The sequence below is a fragment of the Ursus americanus genome, chromosome 12 (genome assembly GCF_024610735.1).
Source record: "Ursus americanus isolate L20-20 chromosome 12, mUrsAme1.1.p, whole genome shotgun sequence".
Taxonomy (NCBI): Eukaryota; Metazoa; Chordata; class Mammalia; order Carnivora; family Ursidae; genus Ursus; species Ursus americanus.
In genome coordinates, this window is record NC_142138.1 from 62,745,407 (window position 1) to 62,764,022 (window position 18,616).

An 18,616-nucleotide genomic window follows, 5' to 3' on the forward strand; every position below is an offset into this window, starting at 1 on the left:
AAGTATCTGCTTTCAGCTCGGGTCATGATCCCAGGGTCCTGGGATCAAGCCCTACATCAGGCTCCCTGCTCAGTAGTGAACCTGCTTCTCCCTCTGCCTGCTTCTCCCTCTGCCTGCCACTCCCCCTGCTTATGCTCTCTCTCTCTCTGTCAAATAAATAAATACATAAAATCTTTAAAAAAAATAATAAGTTAGGGCAATGAAGAGGTCACATCTGACCAGACCTAAATTATGAAAAGTGAACCATGCAAAGAAGATCTGTGGGCATAAGTTATTCAAATAGAGGAAATAGCAAGTGCAAAGGCCCTGAGGCAGTAACCAGATTAGCATGCTGAAGATATAGCAGGAAGGTCAGTGTGGCTGCCACACAGCAGGCAAGGAGAGGAGTGATGCAGGGTGTCAGAGAGAGGGTCGGGATCCAGATCATAAGAAGGCAGGGTTTCTCCCATTAGGGTTTCAACCCTACTGACATTTTGAGCCAGATAATTCTTTGTTGTGGGGGACCATGCTGTGAATGTAGGATATTTAGCTGCATCCTGGGATTCCACTCACTAGATGCCAGTGTCACACCCCCACCCTCCCTTGTGACAATTAAAATCTGTCTCCAGATGTTGCCAAATGTCCCCTGAGGGGAAATCACTCCCAATTAAGAACCACTGAAATAGGGCCATGGCAAGACTATGAGTCCATAGTGTGAAGCCAGTGGAAGGTTGAGGCTTGAGAAATAATGTGATTGACATCGCCATTTTTTTTAAAGATTTTATTTGTTTGTTTTATAGAGAAAGCATGAGCAGGGGGAGGGGGAGAGGGAGAGGGAGAGGGAGAGAATCTCAAGCATACTCCCCACTGAGTGCAGAGCCTAATGTGGGGCTCCATCCTATGACCAGAGACCATGACCTGAGCTGAAACCAAGAGTGGGATGCTTAACTGACTGAGCCACCCGGGCACCCCAGGCATCTTTAAAAGGGTGCTCTGACCACAGCTGGGCTAAAAAGCTGTGAAGGAAGAAGAATGGAGGCAAGGGGCTGCATAAGGAGGTTCCTGTAGTAGTCTGGGGGAAAGGTGACAGCAGTCTCGACCAGGCAGTGGTGGGATGGTGAGCAGTGCTTGGATCTAGAATTTATGTTGAAATCAAGACTCGCTGGTGCATGGGAAGTGAAAGGTGACAAGGAAGACAGAATCAAGGATGATTTCTAGATTTGCGGTCCAGACAACTGTGGGGATAATGATGTCATTATCTAAAATGGGGAAGACTAAAGTAAGACCTAAGTTCGTGATATCCAAGAGGACATGACGGTAGCCCCTAAGAGCTGGGAGCCCAGGGGAGAGGTCTGCATTGGAAACAGACACCCAAAGTGGTATTTAACACCTGGGAGGATGAGATATCTCAGAAGAGAGTGATACAGAACGGGAAGGAGCCTGGACTGAGCTCCAGGGCACTCCAACATTTAGAGTCAGGAGAAGGCAAAGCCAGCCAGGGCAACAGAGAAAGGAGAAGGGACATGAAGTCCCTGAGGCATTTGGCCCGGTAACTCCATCGGCCCAGTCACCAGTCGGGCAGCTCCTTAGACACAGCCATTTGTGTTCAGTGTCAACGACCCCTACAAACCCAGGTTGGGGCAAGCAAACAACTCAGCAGAAGTCACCGTGTTTAATCCTTACTAAGAAGTGCTGTTAGTCCCATTTTCAGCAGACGAAACTGAAAATTGAAGAGCTACAGTAAGTCACCGTCGATCACACATGTTTTTAGCCCCACTCCTGGACCTGGAACCCTGGAGAGTCTGATTCCACATTCACACTTTTTCCACAGTGCCCTTGGCCTCTTGCATGAGGGGCCCGCTCCATGCCTGGCACGGGCTCTGTTCCCATCGTGGCAGGAACAGCTCATTTTTGCCCAGGCTTATGTGAAATGCTTTCACGTCTGCCGCTGCATTTGGTATGGGCAGGAGGGAGCTAGGATCACTCACGCAGGGCAAGTGACTGGCAGGGTCCCCCCACCCAACCAAGGGCAGAGCCAACACAGGTACCTGGACTCTCGGGCTACTTTTATGTCTCACGTTTTAACTTTTATCCCCATGGCCGAGGTGCTTACCCCAGTGGGCAACCATATTCAACGCAGCCCTATCCGGTACACAGGGGCAATATCATTACTCTCATTTTATCAGATTAAGACTTGGAGGCTCAGAGAGGTTCTGTAATTTGCCCAAGTTACACAGCTAGGAGAAGGCCGAGCCAAGGGTAAATCCCTGATCTCCTGAATCTCAGTATGACTGAGGTGAAATAAGTCTTTCCTGTCCGACTTAACCATTTTTTCTTCCTTATATAACAATTCTCCCAATCCCTGAAAGAAATAAATGACAGACAGGTTTGTGGAATTTTCCCAAGCATGAGTTTGCCAGTCAGAATTCTGTAATAGGTCCATAATCGTTTCAGAAGTTGAAATGATTAGGAGGTGGACATTCTGTGTACGAGCCAATTTGAATTCTTCTTTTGCTTAACTGTAAAGATCCTTTAAAAAGAACCTCTGAAACGTAGTTTTGCTTTATTAAGCCCTCCACTTCCTGACATGTCCCACTCTGTTTCAGAAAAATTCAAAACAACAACACTTAAAAGCCCTTCCCCCTCCCAAATATTTTCTTTCATTTCCAAGATACAGAGATGCTGACACGTGGGCGTGAAGTCTGGAGTCAGGCTTTGGTGTCTGACCTCCTCAAAGAAGAAAATGAAAACATTTCTGGGTGTTCACACTTTCCCCAGGAAAGGACAGACACAACGCTCTTGAACCCAGATGAAAAGAAAGGTAATTCATTTCATGCCTAAGAAACATTCTTGGTGGTGTGTCATGTCCTGGGACAATTGATTCCATTTGTCATTGCAAGTTTCAGAAAGGGTGGAAATATGCTCTTTTTCCCCCCTTTTGGGCACAGAAAAAGTCAGCCAGCATTTTTCCTCAAAAATGAAAACGACAACAACAAAACCAGGTGCAACGGTGATGTATTTCAATGGGCTCTTGGCTGCCTTGCTTGCAGCCCTCTCAACTCCAGCGCTTGGCTCAAGATAACCCACCTGCTTGGGGGAAGGGAGCTGGGTTTGGTGCACAAACGTCCCTCTGTTATAAACGTTAGTTACAACGTGCAACTGACCTGGTGACATTAATTTCATAGGGAATAGCAGAATGGGTGGCGGAGAGGAGAGAAGAATACTCTTAGAGAGATGAAAATTATCCCTAGAACCAGGTCCTTTTTCTCCCCTTCTGCCCCACTGCCCTGAAACCTCAAATAGAGATGTCTTAAGTGCCCAGAAAGGAACGTTAAATCTTTGGTCTGGACAGGAACTCAGCATTTGAGGAGATGTCACTAATAATCCTCTCTGAGTCTTAGTGGTGAAAATGGGGCCCAGTGGGAGGGCATTTTATGAGGAGAGCATTGGAATGAGCCCCAGGGGAGCGTGGAGACACACAGATGAGGGGGGAAGGCGAAAGTTCCAAGTGAACAAAGAGGCAGGCAGTTTGTCATCACTGATCTGTCCTCAGGGCTGCTTTAGCGAGGCTCTCAAGAAAATTGGGACATGTCACCTTTGTGGCCCCAAACCAGAATCGTGGTGTGGGTCACGGACCGTCATGTACATGTAGCCTCCGCTGGGAAGGGAAGGTCTGGGGTCAGTGACAGATTGTGGGCTGGGGCGAGGGTGGAGTTAGGATTAGGGTTTGGTTTGCCTGAAGGTGGCCACTCCAGTGTCCACATAAGGAGACTTTAAGCTGTTTATACCAGGAGACAAAGTTTAACCCCCCGCATTGGGCCAGCCTGGAGCCTCGCTCATGAGAAAATGTTAGGCTCTCTGCTCTGGGCAGGACCTTCTTTAGAATTTTGACAATGTCAACATTTTAATGGCATCTTAGCTCTGCTGCCCTTATAAAAATATACTAAAGGGGAAGGATGTGATTTGTGGGAACAGAAGCTCCTTCCAGAGTCACTGCACCCACACTAGGACCAAAGCATTTATCTTGGTCATAAGGCCAGGCAAGGCAGTGATACCCCTCTGACAGTTCCTGGTGACAGAGAAGGATGTCTTGTGCCCCTCGGACAATGATGTCATGGTCCCGAGTGGGGAACAGAATCACCGGAAGATGACTTTGCAAGCATGAAATGGGAGAAAGGTGATACAGGAGCTGGGAACGAAGACAGGAGATGATTGTTGCTGTCTCTTTGCTTGGTTTGCCAGAGAAACAGCAAAACTCAGGGATAATCACATTTAGGGAAGAAGTCATAGTTCTGATGAGGCTGAGTAGTGATTAAGAAGGAGGAGGAGGAGGTGAAGGAGGAGGAGGAAGGAGAAGGCAGATGCTAATAGCAGCTCTCACCTACAGAGGACCCCTTCGGTGTCAGGCACTTCCTACAACTTTGTCATTTAATCTACACAACGGCCCTGTGAAGACGGAACCCATGTGACCTCACGGAGAAGGACAGTGATGCTGTGCGCACTTAGGTCACCTAAGATCACACAACTGGGAACTGAACTCCCAGTTTGTCTGGCTTTGGAGCTATGCCCTTTCCTAAACCATGCTGTCGTCTATACCAGGCTTTTAACCTTTTTCAATGACTCACGGTGAAAAAATTCATTTTCCATCATGATCCGGTTTGCACATATGCAGGGTAAGCATATATACAATGAAAACAAGTTTCATGAATACTTTCCCTTTGCTACATGCGACGCATTCTGATTTTTAACAATTTTATTCTAATCTCTTGCATTAAAAGAGAGAGAGAGAGTTGTACCCCTAAATTAGTTTCACATTCCCCTAATGGGTCTCAATCTGTACTTTGAAAAACACTTTCCTTTTCTCTACTCTATGGCGGTTGACTTGAAATGTTTTTCAACTTCCTGCTTGATCTTGCTGGATGCTGGGCAGCATGTTTGCTTCTGAGGCATGCTGCTAATTGTGTACTCTGGACCATCCCTCTGGTGGAGGGGTCATCATTAATCAAATATTTCAGAAATTACAAATATCTGACAAAGCCGTTTGCTTGGAAAAGAGTCAGTCCAGGAAACCATCCAGAAAACATAACCGCTGATCTCAAGCACCAACTAATACAATATTTTAAAAGCATTTGATGCATGTTTGCAAAAGAAACTCTTTTCTCTGCTTTTAGAACCTAAAGGACTCATCCACTCTCATGGGGCAATGCACGCTGGCCATCTCACAATGTCAAAGGAAAGGAAACAGGCAAGGTGTTGTGCGGAATCCATCCACCCACCATCAAGAGTACTGTTGCTTTGCTCAGGTTTTTGTGAATACACCTAGGATCTAAAATTAGAATGCTTTCTAGGGGAGTGTGCATGTCTTCACCCTGGTTTAGGATTTCGGGGACAATTCTGTTTCGACAGCTAGGGAGAGTGACAGGGTTGGTTGAATCAGATTTAGGTCATGGAAAGCGAAGTCCAGATCAGATGGCTCAGCGCGAGTCAGCCCCGACGAGCCGTGGACTCGGTGACTTCACTCCGAGCAATGTGCACACTAATTGAGAAAACATGTTCCTGTGATGGCCTCATGCAAAAATCCAGATTTACAAATTTTTTTTTTTTATTCCTAAGAATTCCTTGAATATTTGCCGTGCGTGTCTATACAGCCTCCTGGAGTACTTTTCCTTCTTCCTGAGTAGAGTTGTGTTTTTCTGCTGTGGCCCGGGTCAGGTTTTGAAAAGGGTGGGATCCTGACTGAGAACAAGTAGGCACGTGGCCACAGGCCTTGGGGAGAAGGAGGAGGAGGGCAGAAGAGGAGAAAGATAACCGACACCTTCTGTCCCTTTCCTGGGGCAGAAAAAGCAACATGAGATCCGAGTTCTTGAAAAGCAACCATCCATAGAGCTCAGCAAGGGATCCTTCTCCTTCATGCTTGTGGCCCTGCATTCTGAAGGCCCTTTGGGCTGGCCCAATCCCCCACCCCGACACCCCACTCCCAGCATTACGAGCAGAGCTCAGACTTCCGGGACACTCACAGGTTCTGGGCTAAGTTTGGACTTTCCAGCATTCTCTTCTCTCACCTCACGACTGCCCTCTGCGATTGACATTAGGATTCCTTTTTACAGATGAGGAAACTGAGGCATACAGGGATTAAGGAACATGGTCATAGAACCAAGAAGAGGTGGAGCATGGATCTGAAGCCAGTGCTGTCTGATTTTGTGCCAGGGCTTCTTCTAACAAACCCTGCCCGCCTGCAGGACACGCCACCTCCAGGACATGCCACCTCCAGGAAGCCTCCCTGGAGTGCACCACATCACTCAGACCTCTCCCTTCCTGTGGCTCTTACAGCCACCACATTAGCACTTCTTCCACTTGTCCCCCTTCTGATGCTGCTCTCCACTGCTCCAACTGTGTTAATCTAAACGAGAAGATAAACAAGCCTGCGGACACATTCTGTTTGGTCTGCATGGATGTTTGTGAAGTGGAGAAATCACACATTCAGGCTCCAAGTTTTGACTTTCCTTGAAAAGTTGGGAGATCTGGCCACACTGGACATATCATCCTGCAGAGCAACAGGTGGCCTGTCCCCTTTCAATGGGGCATACTCTCTGTAGTTTACTGTGGTCCCCACCAGCCTCTGGACTTACTCCACTTACATTAGCCGATGAGCCCGTAAAGCCATTTTAATTTTGACTCCTGAGCAAGCTCCTTGGGTGGGATCATGACCTACCTTTGTCATGAGCCACTCCCCCCAACCCCAGTGCCCAGTTCCCCGGCTAGCATGTCAATAAAGACGCTCACTTGGGAGAAGGAAAATGAATCTGGTGGCCTGATATCTGGGGGACCTACCTCCCCCAGTGGGGTGGGGACTGTCCCCCTTTAGCCGCAGGTTATATGTGGTTCAGACAAAGCTGCTCAGCCACAGACCCTGGGTACGGGGAGCACAACTGCCCTGCTGTTATAGAAAATCCACTTCCCCCTTCTTCTCTTGTAAACTTGATAAGATACATGAAATCCTAAAGACACAAGTGGTTGGAGGAGGAGGCGTTGGTATGTGGGGTAAGGAACCAAAACACTCTTAAAGCTGCCAGTACAAATGGCCATTCTCAAGAAATGCCTTATTTAGAGAGCTCTGCATAACACTGCTGAAGTAAAAGTCTTAGGAGAAGTTTGCCGCTGGAGACTCTCCACGCGTCTCCTTTCACCCAGATATTATGAGGCAAAGATCATTCGGAAAAGAAGTGTTTGGCTAAAATTCTATCAAAATGAGAATGTTAATTACAGAAGGTCCAAATATAGGTGGGTAAATTCCTAGAGAAGCCTTTGATGCTACCAAAAAGATTTCGTCTCCCAGTGAGGCCAAGTTTTATATATGCAGAGATATAAAAAGTGCAAAGATGAGATCGTGTGATCGGAAGTGGAAAAGCATGAAGGGAGACCTCCCCATACTGAGGGAGAACACGAGAAGGGGAACTCACGCCTGCGGAGGGCCTCCTGTGTGCCAGGCCTGTGCTGGTGTGTGTCCCACTCAGCACGCACGACAGCCAATGCAGCAGGTACTCCTGTTTCTCCTGTTTCACCGCGGAGGAGCCCATACGAGAGATGCCCTCCTGCTGGGTGATCACCCCCTTCCCCTCAGCCACCTAGCCCAGCATCTGTTAGGCAGTGAGAGCCCAGCATGGCTCCAACTTCAAAATCACTGTCCAAAAGGGACCCTGCGTCTCCTGGCATCTCCCACACACGGCAGGGGGTCCACCTCTGGTTATTGACATGGATGAGGTGGTAGCCCAGTGCGTCCGCCACCGCGCCAGATGTGCTCGGGGCCAAACACGGGACAGCAATTCCCCAGACTGAAATGCAAGTCACTTCAACCGTGCCTCAGATCCAGGAGGAGGTGACACAGGCCCTCCCTCGCCCCCCAGCCTGGGCTGAGCTCTCACGGCTTCCACCAGACGGTCGGTCCTCCTCGGGCTCACTTGGGAAGAGCATGCGGTAGGCAGACACAGGATAATGTCACCAACCCGGGCTACTTGAAGGAACAGCCAAAGGAAATGGGATGGGAAAATCAGCCCATCTGTACCGAAGAGCAAATACTTTGTGGTTATCAGGAAACGAGTCCAGTAGTCGTGGATCGTAACTGCCCTCGACATGGAATGGCTTCTGGGTACAGCTGGGGCCGTTCACTCCCACTTACTTGGGAGCCAGGTCCTTGCACTTGCGGGCTCTCCACCTGCACAAGCCATGCCGGGTGGTGCCAAAACGTCTCATCTGCTTAGCCTCGTGGTCAATTCTCAGGGAAACCCTGACTGTCTGACTCTGACTAATGCTACTACAAAGGAAAAGCCTCTCTGCACGTGAAGGAGGTTGGCCCAACTCTTGGGCAACTTCAAAAGCACTGTTGCTGGTCCCACCTGACAGATTGCATCACCAGACTGTTCTGAGCCTCGTTAGGGAATCTCCTGAAGTCTCCTATGTCCTTTTCTTCCCCCTCATTAGGAATCAACTCTGAACTCTGCCAGCCCTCCGGCTTCGGGAGTGTTCTCTCTCCTGCTACTTAGGGGTGTGTAGCAGGCAGGTGTTTCTATAATACCCTCCAAAGATAGCCCTCATCTTGGCCCTTGGCACTAGGAATAATGAATCGCTTCCATCTTTTGTCCTATGGTGAGAGCTTGGGGCAGGGTTAAGTATGATGTAAACTGTTCTTGAGAATAAATCCAGTACACAAGCCACCTTGCCCGCATCCCACTGCTTGCTGGCTTTTTGCAATCAAATGTCCCATTTCGGATTCCCATTTATTCTCACAGCTTGGGCACAGTTGTATTAATTTGATATCAACACGTCCCCATGTTGATTTAAGTGAGGGCAGTGCTGGAGAGAGTTCTGCTTCTACGTGCTCTCATTCAGGGAAGGGACCTCCCGGGGCCAAAGCGCGATCCATTTAGTAAAGGAGGGAAGGATTCCCTCCCAGAGCTGTGGACACCCGGGGCAAGCAGTCTGCCGGTGTTTTTAAGAGCATATGGCCAAGAAAGAAAGCTGCCATGCTCTAATACCACCTGTCCCTTCCTCCCACTCTTTCTGGGTTTCTTTTCACGTGGGTCATTGGTAGTCACACTCCATTGACAAAAGGCAAAGAGTGATGCCTGGCGGGACCACAGCACTGAGGTTCCTGCCAGTGGCCTCCTGGAGCCTGGTATGCTGGTTCTTGGAGATGCAGCCCAGGGCTGGACTTCTGAAGCCCCGTTTCAATGATTCAATAATTGATGCCCTGACAGTAGGGCCTAGAAAAAAGGCCCTTATCGGTAATTTCCAAAGGAGGTTTGACTGGGGACAGCATTATCCTTTTAATAGGCATTTAGCCATGTGTGGGGGCAGGGGGTGCATTTTTGGTTATCACCATGCTTTCTGGCACTTAGGAGGCAAGGTAGGGGTATTAAACTTCCTGCATTAGTTAAGTAGGTCACACTTAACCAAGAATTGCCCCCAAATGCCAACAGCTGCATTGGAAAACACTATTAATTCAATACAACAGTCCTATAGATTGGAAAAGTGAAGTCTGACAAGTTTAACGACTGGTTCAAGGTCACGAAGATTTTTCTCTCTCCTGTCTCTCAACTCAGGAAACTACCACGGAACATTTGCCCAAAGTACAGCAGAAAAATGTAAGGGACCATCTCAATGCTTCGATCCAATTCTACGATGTCAAAGTCTGAGGCCAGCAGTCTATAGAAGCGCCTCAAAAACATGTAAGCAGCCAATAGAAGAATAATGAAAACACGAGGAAGCATGAGAAACTCTTCTTTATTGTATGTTGTCATTATTCTGGTCTTGGCCAATCATTGTGGCTGAAGGTCTATCCTCCTTGGCTCCAAGCCTCCTCCTTGGCTCCTAGGCTCCGAGGAAGGACAATTCCATCCTCCTGCACACCCAACCGAATGGCCAATGCCTGGGCTTCTCCAGCTGCATTTCTGCCTCAGGACCATCCCGGTGTTACTGCCCTTTAACGTCAGAATGTGAACCGTCTGCCCACTGTCAACAAGCAAGGTCCCTGGGAATGGGTTGGGGAAGGGTCTTCCATCTACATTCATTTGCCTGGCGCCACCACACACTGTTCAGTGGAATTGGTCCATCACAGAGTTGATTTCTCAAGACTGGCTAAGCCTGAGAGCTGATGGTTTAGCTGATGATTTGCAAGATCAGAAGTGCCAATCAAAGAAAGAGAACTCCTCTGGGAACAGGGGTTGTTTGCTCAGAGATACCCAGAGATTTTAAGGGAATCCTCAGCAAACCTTCCACTGGCCCCTGAGAGCAGAGTATCTGCTGCCAGCAAAGGTCTCTGAGGCCTGCTCGGGACCCGGAAGTCCTTCCAAGTTCTTACTGGGAGAAGATAAATGGCTGGGGCTCTGGTCCCTGGTCTTGCACTGATGTCTGTTTGCGGCCCTGGCCTCGCCCCTGCTCCGGGCACAGTGGGGAGAGCAGTAGCCTGTCTCCCTGTAATTTCTCTGCAGCTCCAATGCAGTTACGGCTGCAACAGGGCCATCAGTGAGTGCTCTGCAGTAGTGCTCAGCACTTGTTTCCAAGTGAAGAGGTGAGATTTTCTCATCAATTTAATCTCAGTAATGATGAGAAACTTCCCTCAGGCTCCAGCCCTGCCCTGCCATGCCCTACCCTCCCTGCTGATGTCGGCAGCTGGGGCCCCCTTCCTGGCCACAGCACAGATTTCGCCATGGAACAAGAGTGTCAGGCCTCCGTCTGACACCCCCCCCACCCCAGCTGGGGAAGATGTGGGGTGGGCCACAGGAGGAGGCAAGAACCTCACTCTTTTGAGAAAGGCTGAGGGTACAGAAAGAGTCACCAAGACTAGGATGACTGTCCTGAATGGACCCAGTTTTCCCGATTCGCTAGCAGGCCTAGGCTGCTTCAGGGTAAGATGGCTGCCCAGGGAAGGCGTGGTCCTAGCAGCTGGTTACAAATCCTCTGAGGTGCTCCTACAGTTCCACCAAGACATGTATCCCCATGCCCCAGAGACCTTGGTTTCCCGGTTGTGGTGCCTCCTAACATTTTCCCCTTCAAGGCTGCCCTTTTTCTCACCTGCATAAAAATGTTGGGAAAAGGAGGAGGAGTTTGGCAGCATGTGACCTTAACCCCACCCCCTCCAAGGACCCAAATACAGGAACACGCACTTCTGTGAGTCAATGCCAGCAGCACCAGTCCCAGCCCCCAGATCACTCCTCCCCACCATCGTTGCCCAGTCCCGCAGTCCCCTCTGAATCTCTGGGAACACTGCCCATCATGGATCGACATTTGGGTTGCCCAGGCTGACATATGACTTATTCCAGAATAAGACCCACAGAAGGAGCCCATCCAGATCTAATGTAGACTTTCCTCTGCAGAAGGAAAAAGTTTCAGACGCTCAGTAAGAAAAAAAAAAAACAAACCCAAAACAAAACTGTAAACACTGTGCAAGAAGGGCTGGCAGGACCCAAGTGCTACTGCCCTTTCTGCACTGCTCGGAGAGGGAGAAGTATTTCCCCTCCAGCAGCTGAATTGACAGCTTCCAGAGTCTGAAGACCCTGCAAAGATGTTACTGGTGGGCCTTCCACCACTATGTCTGAATTTGCAGAATGCAGCTGGCCATGCACGTGTAGGGGAGGAAGGGGCTGGCACTGGCAGTGGGTGCGCCCAGAGGATGGAGCCAGGACAATTAATCAAGTGCCTTTTCTCCAGGATTTCCATTGGCCTCGGATGACAGATGGGGCAGAGACACCCAGGAGAGCACTATTTTGGTTTCCAGCTGGGAACGTGCACTAAGTTTTCCTTAATACCCACAGCACCCAAAAGGCTTTGCTGTAATACACTTTAATGCATGAAACACCCATAAATTATCCTTCAAACTGTTACAACTTCCAACCTGGAACAACTTGGAAAAACCAGCCCAGCAAGCAGGATCTTTTTTAATCTCTCAAGTCACAAGGGAAGAGAAAGTTCAAGCAGAAAACACCTTCCAGGAGAATCTCAGAGATTTTTTTGAAAGAAGGAGAGTTGTAATCAAACAGAGCTAAGCCACTTGTTTACGTTGGCTCAAAGATGCCCATTCCTGACCCCTGGATCCTCTCTCTGCCTCGCCTCAATCCTTGCCGCCTGGACACATGGCGCTGCCCGCCCCACCCCTCCACGCCGGCTTCTCCTACACCTGGCAGCAGACTGCTGGAGGTGAGGCGTGTGACCCAGGTAGCAGGGCTGAGCCTTGGCGACCTCGGTCCAGCGCCGCTCCTTGGAGGTCCCCTGGTGCGCAGGCTTCCTCTGTCGAGTCCCTGGGCCCTCACTCGAGTCTCCCAGCCCTCCAGCAACGCGCAGAGGGGCCCGAAGACCCTTACCCGATTCTCTGCAACACTTCTAGCGCACCCTGTCGGGTTCTTCCCCTTACCTGGGGGCGGCGTAGCACTTTCCGGATTCGGCGCACACACTAGCCCGAGCGCGCTGCGCGCTGGCCCTCCGCGGTGCAGACCACCATTCCTCCCGCCCCGGCGCGCCCGCAGCCCGCGCATCCCTCTCTCCAAGCTCTTTCGCGCTCCCTTACTCTCGCGCTGTCCCCTTCCAGCCCTCGAACTAGCAGTCCCTGGCAGCGCCGTGCGGCTACTGCAGGCTCCAGGTTTGCCTCCCCGGACTTGGGGACATCGGGAGACCGGGAACTCTGCGACCAAAGAGAGAGAGCGCTGCTCCCCTCGACTCGCCCGCCTGCCCAGGCTCCCGCGCTCCCGCACCCATTCGGGACACTCCTCTCACAGCTGCACTTCAGCCCGCGGGAGACTCAGGGGTGCCCGGAGATCTCGCCAGACCGGGATCCATGCACTCTCTCCCAGGGAGCCCAGCCGCGCTAGCCCGCGCCCCTGCCCGCGCTGCGCCCCTCTCCGGGCTCGGCTCGGGGTAGCCTGACTCACCGCTGCGCTCCCCTCCGGCTCCCAGCGCTCTCTGCTGTGCATGAGCGCCGAGCTGCTCTAACACAAGCTTCTTGAATTCTTAGCCCCTCCTCCCGGACTCCTGAGTCACTCACTCCAAATCCTTCCCCCCACTGCAACCCTCCCCAGCCCCGGCCCCGCACCTGCTCTGGTGGGCGGAGATGCCCGGCTGTAGGGGGTCCTGGGTGCTAGAGGTCGATGGCTCCCGGGAGGATTGGGAGGGTTCAAACCTCCAGAGGTCAAAGGCAAACGCACGGAGGTCGGAGGGGCCGCGCGAGCAAAGCCTGGACGGGGATTTTCTAGGGCACCAGGAGGGGGTGCGGGCTCCGGACTCCGTTGTGGGAGGAGTTGTCCGGAGCTCCCCGCACCTCCCTACCCTTGCCTGGAGCGTTGCCTGCAGCCAGCGCTTTGGGGGTCCGCCCGACGTCACGCTCGGTGCCCAAGGCTTTGGGTGCCTCCGCTCCTAGCAGCGAGAGAGAAGACCTAGAGAGCTTTCGGCTTGGGACGCCACCCATCGCCCCGGGAGAAAAGAGCACCCAGGGGAGCTTGGCGAGATGCAGGTGCCGGGTCTCCTCCAATTCAGGGGAAGGCGGCGGCTCTGAGAACCAGAACCAGCTAATAGGCCCCCGGGGCAGGAGCGAGTTGATGCGGGGACAAGATGCGGGGACAAGAGCTGGAGTACTTAGGCGGCAGGACCTAAACTCAGGACTTCAACTTAAGGGCCTGGGTTCCAGAAGCTTCCTTGCGGGTCACTGACCCTCTGACATTGTAGGCGAATTTGTATGTCTGTGTTGGATGCGTGCATTTTTCTGGGTAGAGGGTCTGCAGCTTTCTACAGTTTTGCAGGAGTTTGTCACTCTAAACTGATCTAGGCAGAAAGAGCCTGATGCCCTGCCTTAGGCCCTAAACAAATTCCTTTTTACCCTCACAGTGCAGACTTCAAGTCAAGCTGGATCTCTGGGCTGTCTTTCCAAGATTTCTTGGGTTCCTGGATTCAGAGCCTGACAGGGAAGCTCCTCTGGACCCGTGGCCTGCCCTTTCCCACCCCAGCCCCAAACTAGCAAGGCAGATTTTTCACCAAGTGCACATCATTAGGGGCGCCTGGGTGGCTCAGTCCTTAAGCGTCTGCCTTCGGCTCAGGGCGTGATCCTGGGGTCCTGGGATAGAGCCCCATGTCAGGCTCCTCCGCTATGAGACTGCTTCTTCCTCTCCCACTCCCCCTGCTTGTGTTTCCTCTCTCGATGGCTGTCTCTGTCAAATAAATAAATAAAATCTTAAAAAAAAGTGCACATCATTAATTGTAAGGTTCTGGGAGATCCGTAGGTCTTTGAAAATTCACACCTCAACTCCCTCTGGGGTGGAGCTCTTCAGATGTCTTCACTTCATCCTTGAATAAATTGTATGCTGAACCCCCTACCCTGTTTCCGATGCCACAAGGAGGAACAGATGTAGGGAGAGAGACAGAGAGAGGCAGAGACCCCCTTTCTGATGAAACCATGCCTGCACAATTCAGGTGAAGGTCACCTTCAGGTACTGGGATTTAGGGAGACACAGGGGTGGACTTCCTGTTCTAAGTCCAAGAGTGGCCCTTTACCCCCAGTGCAGGTCACTTGAGCAAAGTCAGGCTCTGCTTAGGCACTTCCAACCCACTTGAGACATATCGGCCTGAGTCCTTCCCTTCTTTCTGTTTGTACCTTTGCCCCGATACCTAAGTTCACTCCATTGATGCGCACTGAGAAGGATGAAGTAGGAAGAAAGCCCCAGAATGGAAAGTCAGTCTTAGATTTGGGATGACCTCGTTATTTCCCAGCAAAGGTTCTTCCGCTTCTGAGTTGTTCAGATACACACTGGGGGCTGAACACACTTCGAGGGTGGGGGCTGACAACTGGGGACACCATAAATGGCCTTTCTGCAGAGGTAGCATCAGAGTCTGGGTGATGCATGAGGAAATTTAGCATTGTCAAATAAACAAAGGGATTTCCAGACAATAGGACAAATTCATTCATCAATCGGGTCCTGTAGAAACTTGTTGGAAAGCACCAGCCCTAAGTCTTACCTAATAGCTGCCTGCAAATTTAGGGATGAGGTTGAACATTGTAGAATAACAGAATTTGGTTGTTGAACGCAGAGCTTTTGTGTGCAAACTCGCGGCGTCACCCAGAAGGACAAAGGGATTTGGGGCACTTGTGGTTCTCTTTCATGTGGTGTGTGAGAGGGAAATGTAAAATGATGTAAGCAGAATATAAGCCTAGATGCCCTACCCCCCAAATTGTTGATTATATTCTGATGGCACATGTTGGTTTAATAAGAGCTCTTTCCATCCCTGACTAGCTCCGTTTCTGTCCCTGAACTTTAAGGATCTCAAGTAAATAAGAACACAGAAATGACAAACAAATAAACACTCCAAAGATTACTTCTTGAGCGCCTACTGTGTCCCATGCCCTGACTGTGAGACCGCCCTGATCAGAGCTCGTGCTCTTGTGGGAGCTGGATTATTAGGCCCTACCTGTGTTTATCACAATCTCCCCAGGTCCTAGCACAGCTCCTGGCACACAGTAGGTGCTCAGTAAATGCTTGCTGAATCCAACAGTGGTCAGAGCTATCTGCGGCTGCCAGACAACCCGTTCACACTGCAGTGGTTTCCGGCAGGTTGCCGATCAGGCCGGTCTTGGCCCAGAAGCCGCAACCAGGTGTGTCTTCTCTTGCCTCTTCCACTTGCATGAAGGGCCCCCAAGGAAATGTCCTTCTCTTGGGTCACTGAGACAAGGACTTGAAGGCCTGACCCGCTACAGGAAATGCAAAACCGCTGAAGGGACAGCGGGTGGAAGGAATGGTGCAGACAAGCAGAGGATAAGAATGTTTTTCTGTACTCGATTTTCTCGAAAGAGCTTTTTATCTAGGGTATCAAAATAACCAGCAGTGGATGCATTTGCTGCCTCGGAGGACAGACTGTGGTGCGCAGCACTTGTTATTTCTGAGGCTCCGGGAAGCTGCAGCCATCGAGGCCTCATCAACAGCGACACTGAGCTGAGCACGAAGCTCCTGACTCTCCCTTGCTTCGTTCCAGAAGCCAGGACAAAGTGCACAGGCTATTTAAAACACCGGGAGGCTCGGCAGCGATCTGCCAGCACTGATGGAATTGCCGAATCTGCTCGCAAGACGTGGGCAACAGAAATATTGTCCCAGTTGCTGGGGGAAGTGGTAGCTGCAGCTCCAAGTCGGGTTTTTTTTTTTTTTCCTTCCTTCTAATCAGAGTGGAGAAAAACTTCAGGAGAGAAAACGTTTTATAATGCTGACTGAGACGACGTGGCCACAGAATCAGAGATGATCGCTCCTGCCGCCTCATTGATACAGGAGAACACAGGGGCCCCGGGAGGGACAAGGGCTCCGCCAAGTACAAATGGCCAGGGTCAGGCCCGGAACCTGGCTCTGGCTTTCTACCACCCTCTCTGAAAGAGGCCTGGCGAGAGATCTCTGCCCCCCGCCCTCGTGGGGAGGCTGGTGAGGGAACAAAGGCAGCCCAGGGTGCGGACAAGAGTCAGGGTCTCTGTCTTCTCATGGTGGCAGGGGGGGGGGCATCCCTGCCTGCTCCTGGGCCCTGCCCCTGGTGTCTCTAGGATCTTCCATGTCTTCATCTCTACAGGGTACTTATGAACATTCGCTTGCCTCTTCTCTCTCAAAGAAACTGTCGGCCCTCCTGCTGCCCAGTCACCGGATTTCTCAACTTCCTTCCACTATCAAATTCCTCAGCAAAGTGATCTACACCCACCGTTTCTTTGGCTCCCCTTGACTTCCTGCAATCTGGTTCCCATCTTCTTCCCCTCCCCTCCCCTTTCCAGTACCGAACTGCTATTTTCTCCTTAAAGGTCACCAGTTGCAATAACAGCACCGCCACCAACATAATAATCGCACTGTTTCTTGAGTGCGTGCTGTGGTTCCGGTCCTGGGCAGGGCATCTTCCGGGCTCAATGGGTAGGTATCATCTGTTTGTGAATAAGGAGGCTGAAGACTAAAAGGTAAGTCTCTTGCTCATCCTAAGTTCCTCGGAGGCGGTGGACTGGCCACGTAGAGGTGCGATCAAGCTCTTGCTGCTTAACTCCACTCCTCCTCCATCCAGCCCAGCTCAGCAGACTTCGCCTGTCCTCCGTCTCCTCTGCTGATGACTTCTGGCACCTAAATCTTCCTCTGAAGGCATCTGTGGCTGTGCTGTCCTGGCTTACCGTTGTCCTCTCTGATTTCTTTGTCTGCCCTCGGAATGCATGCGCTTTCATGGCTCATGCCTGGGGTTTATACTCTTCCCCACTCTCAGTCCTCCTCACGCTGTAACTCTGAACCCAGCCCCTGCTCTGACCCTTGCTCCTTTGGTCACTAGCCTTTTTTGAGCATTCCTGTTTGCAAAGTGCTACCGAGGTGCTTGTTTTAGTCCATCTGCCCAGGCACTGGCAAAGCCTATGTGCCTCTGACCCTCTGCATCCCCATCCAAAGTCCTTGGTCTCAGCTAAGCTGCCAGAGCCCCCCCAGGTGTCATCACTGGAGCCTGTCAGAGCATCTAGCAGGGCTCAGGGTAGTTCGGCTCTTCTCCAGCAGGGGCACCGCAGCCCAGGAGAGCCGGCAGCTTGGAACCTGGAAGATTTAGCTCATCCATCCCATCTATTCTCTAAGGTCCTGTGACCTTGGGAGAAAGATCTATCCCCTTTGAGCCATGATAACTCTCATTCCTTATAATTATATAACTAGATAGATCAAGTAAGTCACTTCGGAGCACCTGCTAGCTACCAGTCCTGGTCTCGGTGCTGGGGATTCAGCAAGTGAACAAAACAGCCTCTAGGCACGTGGCACTTAAATTCCAGTAAGCGACTCCGTCCGTCTGATAAATATTTATCTAACGTACGTGGTATGCCAGGCCCATAAAGAGGAAATTGTGATCTTGGTGAGCTTGGTTTGGAAGGGGGGTGAGACAGATAGAGAGACCGGCAGTAATGATGCAGGCGATGATCTCCTTAGTGCAAAGAGAGCGGAGCAAGCCTCCCAGTGGGTTGGAGTCTATGCTCTGCTCTCCTGACCCAAACAGCTGTGAGCCTCCAACTTCTGACTGCTTTCTGTCCCCACAGGGCCTCCGATGACCCCACGGCCACCACGTGGACAGTGAGCTCAGGTCTTCATTGGTGCTGTCTTCGGAGACCTCCATGGTTGTCAGAGGGGCAAGCCCTCGGTGCTCCTCCTGAGCCTCCCCCGCCCTGTGCTGCCCCAGAGTTTTCTTCCGGGTACTCCCCACGTAGACACTCACTACTGGTGTGGGCCATTCCTGCTTGGCCACCCCAGAGATGTCCCTGGGTCAGGGACCCCTCAGTGGTCAAATTCTGCCCACAGAGCATCTCAGCTGCACTTTAGTGTCCCATAGTGTGGTGTCGACAGTGAGGGTTCTGTGGTGCTGAGGCAGAGAGGAGCCAGCTCCCGTGGAGGGGTTTGGGGTAGGTGGGCTCTGCGGCATCGTGGGTGGCTCTCTGGCCCCTCAGTGCTCCAGCTGAATGCATTCATTACAATCCTGTTCTGGGGCAGGATCTGTGTTAGGTGTATGGAAACAAAGATTCAGAAATGCTTCGTGCTGTGTATGAATGTGCTAGTCACTGGAGAAGCAGGCCCAGAAACTGGTAAGACCTAGCCCAGGGAAGATATGGAAGCTCAGGGGGTGCAGCATT

At 51.2% G+C, this 18,616-nt stretch overlaps 1 protein-coding gene across 1 annotated transcript in view; it reads right to left on the reverse strand.

The window, feature by feature from the left end:
- NGF (nerve growth factor) overlaps positions 1–12,948 on the reverse strand; it is a 51,571-nt gene extending 38,623 nt beyond the window's left edge. The window contains exon 1 of the mRNA XM_045801333.2: positions 12,900–12,948. The gene's annotated coding sequence lies outside the window, so the exon portion shown is untranslated. The remainder of the gene's footprint in view (positions 1–12,899) is intronic.
- Between the last annotated feature and the right edge of the window lie 5,668 nt (positions 12,949–18,616).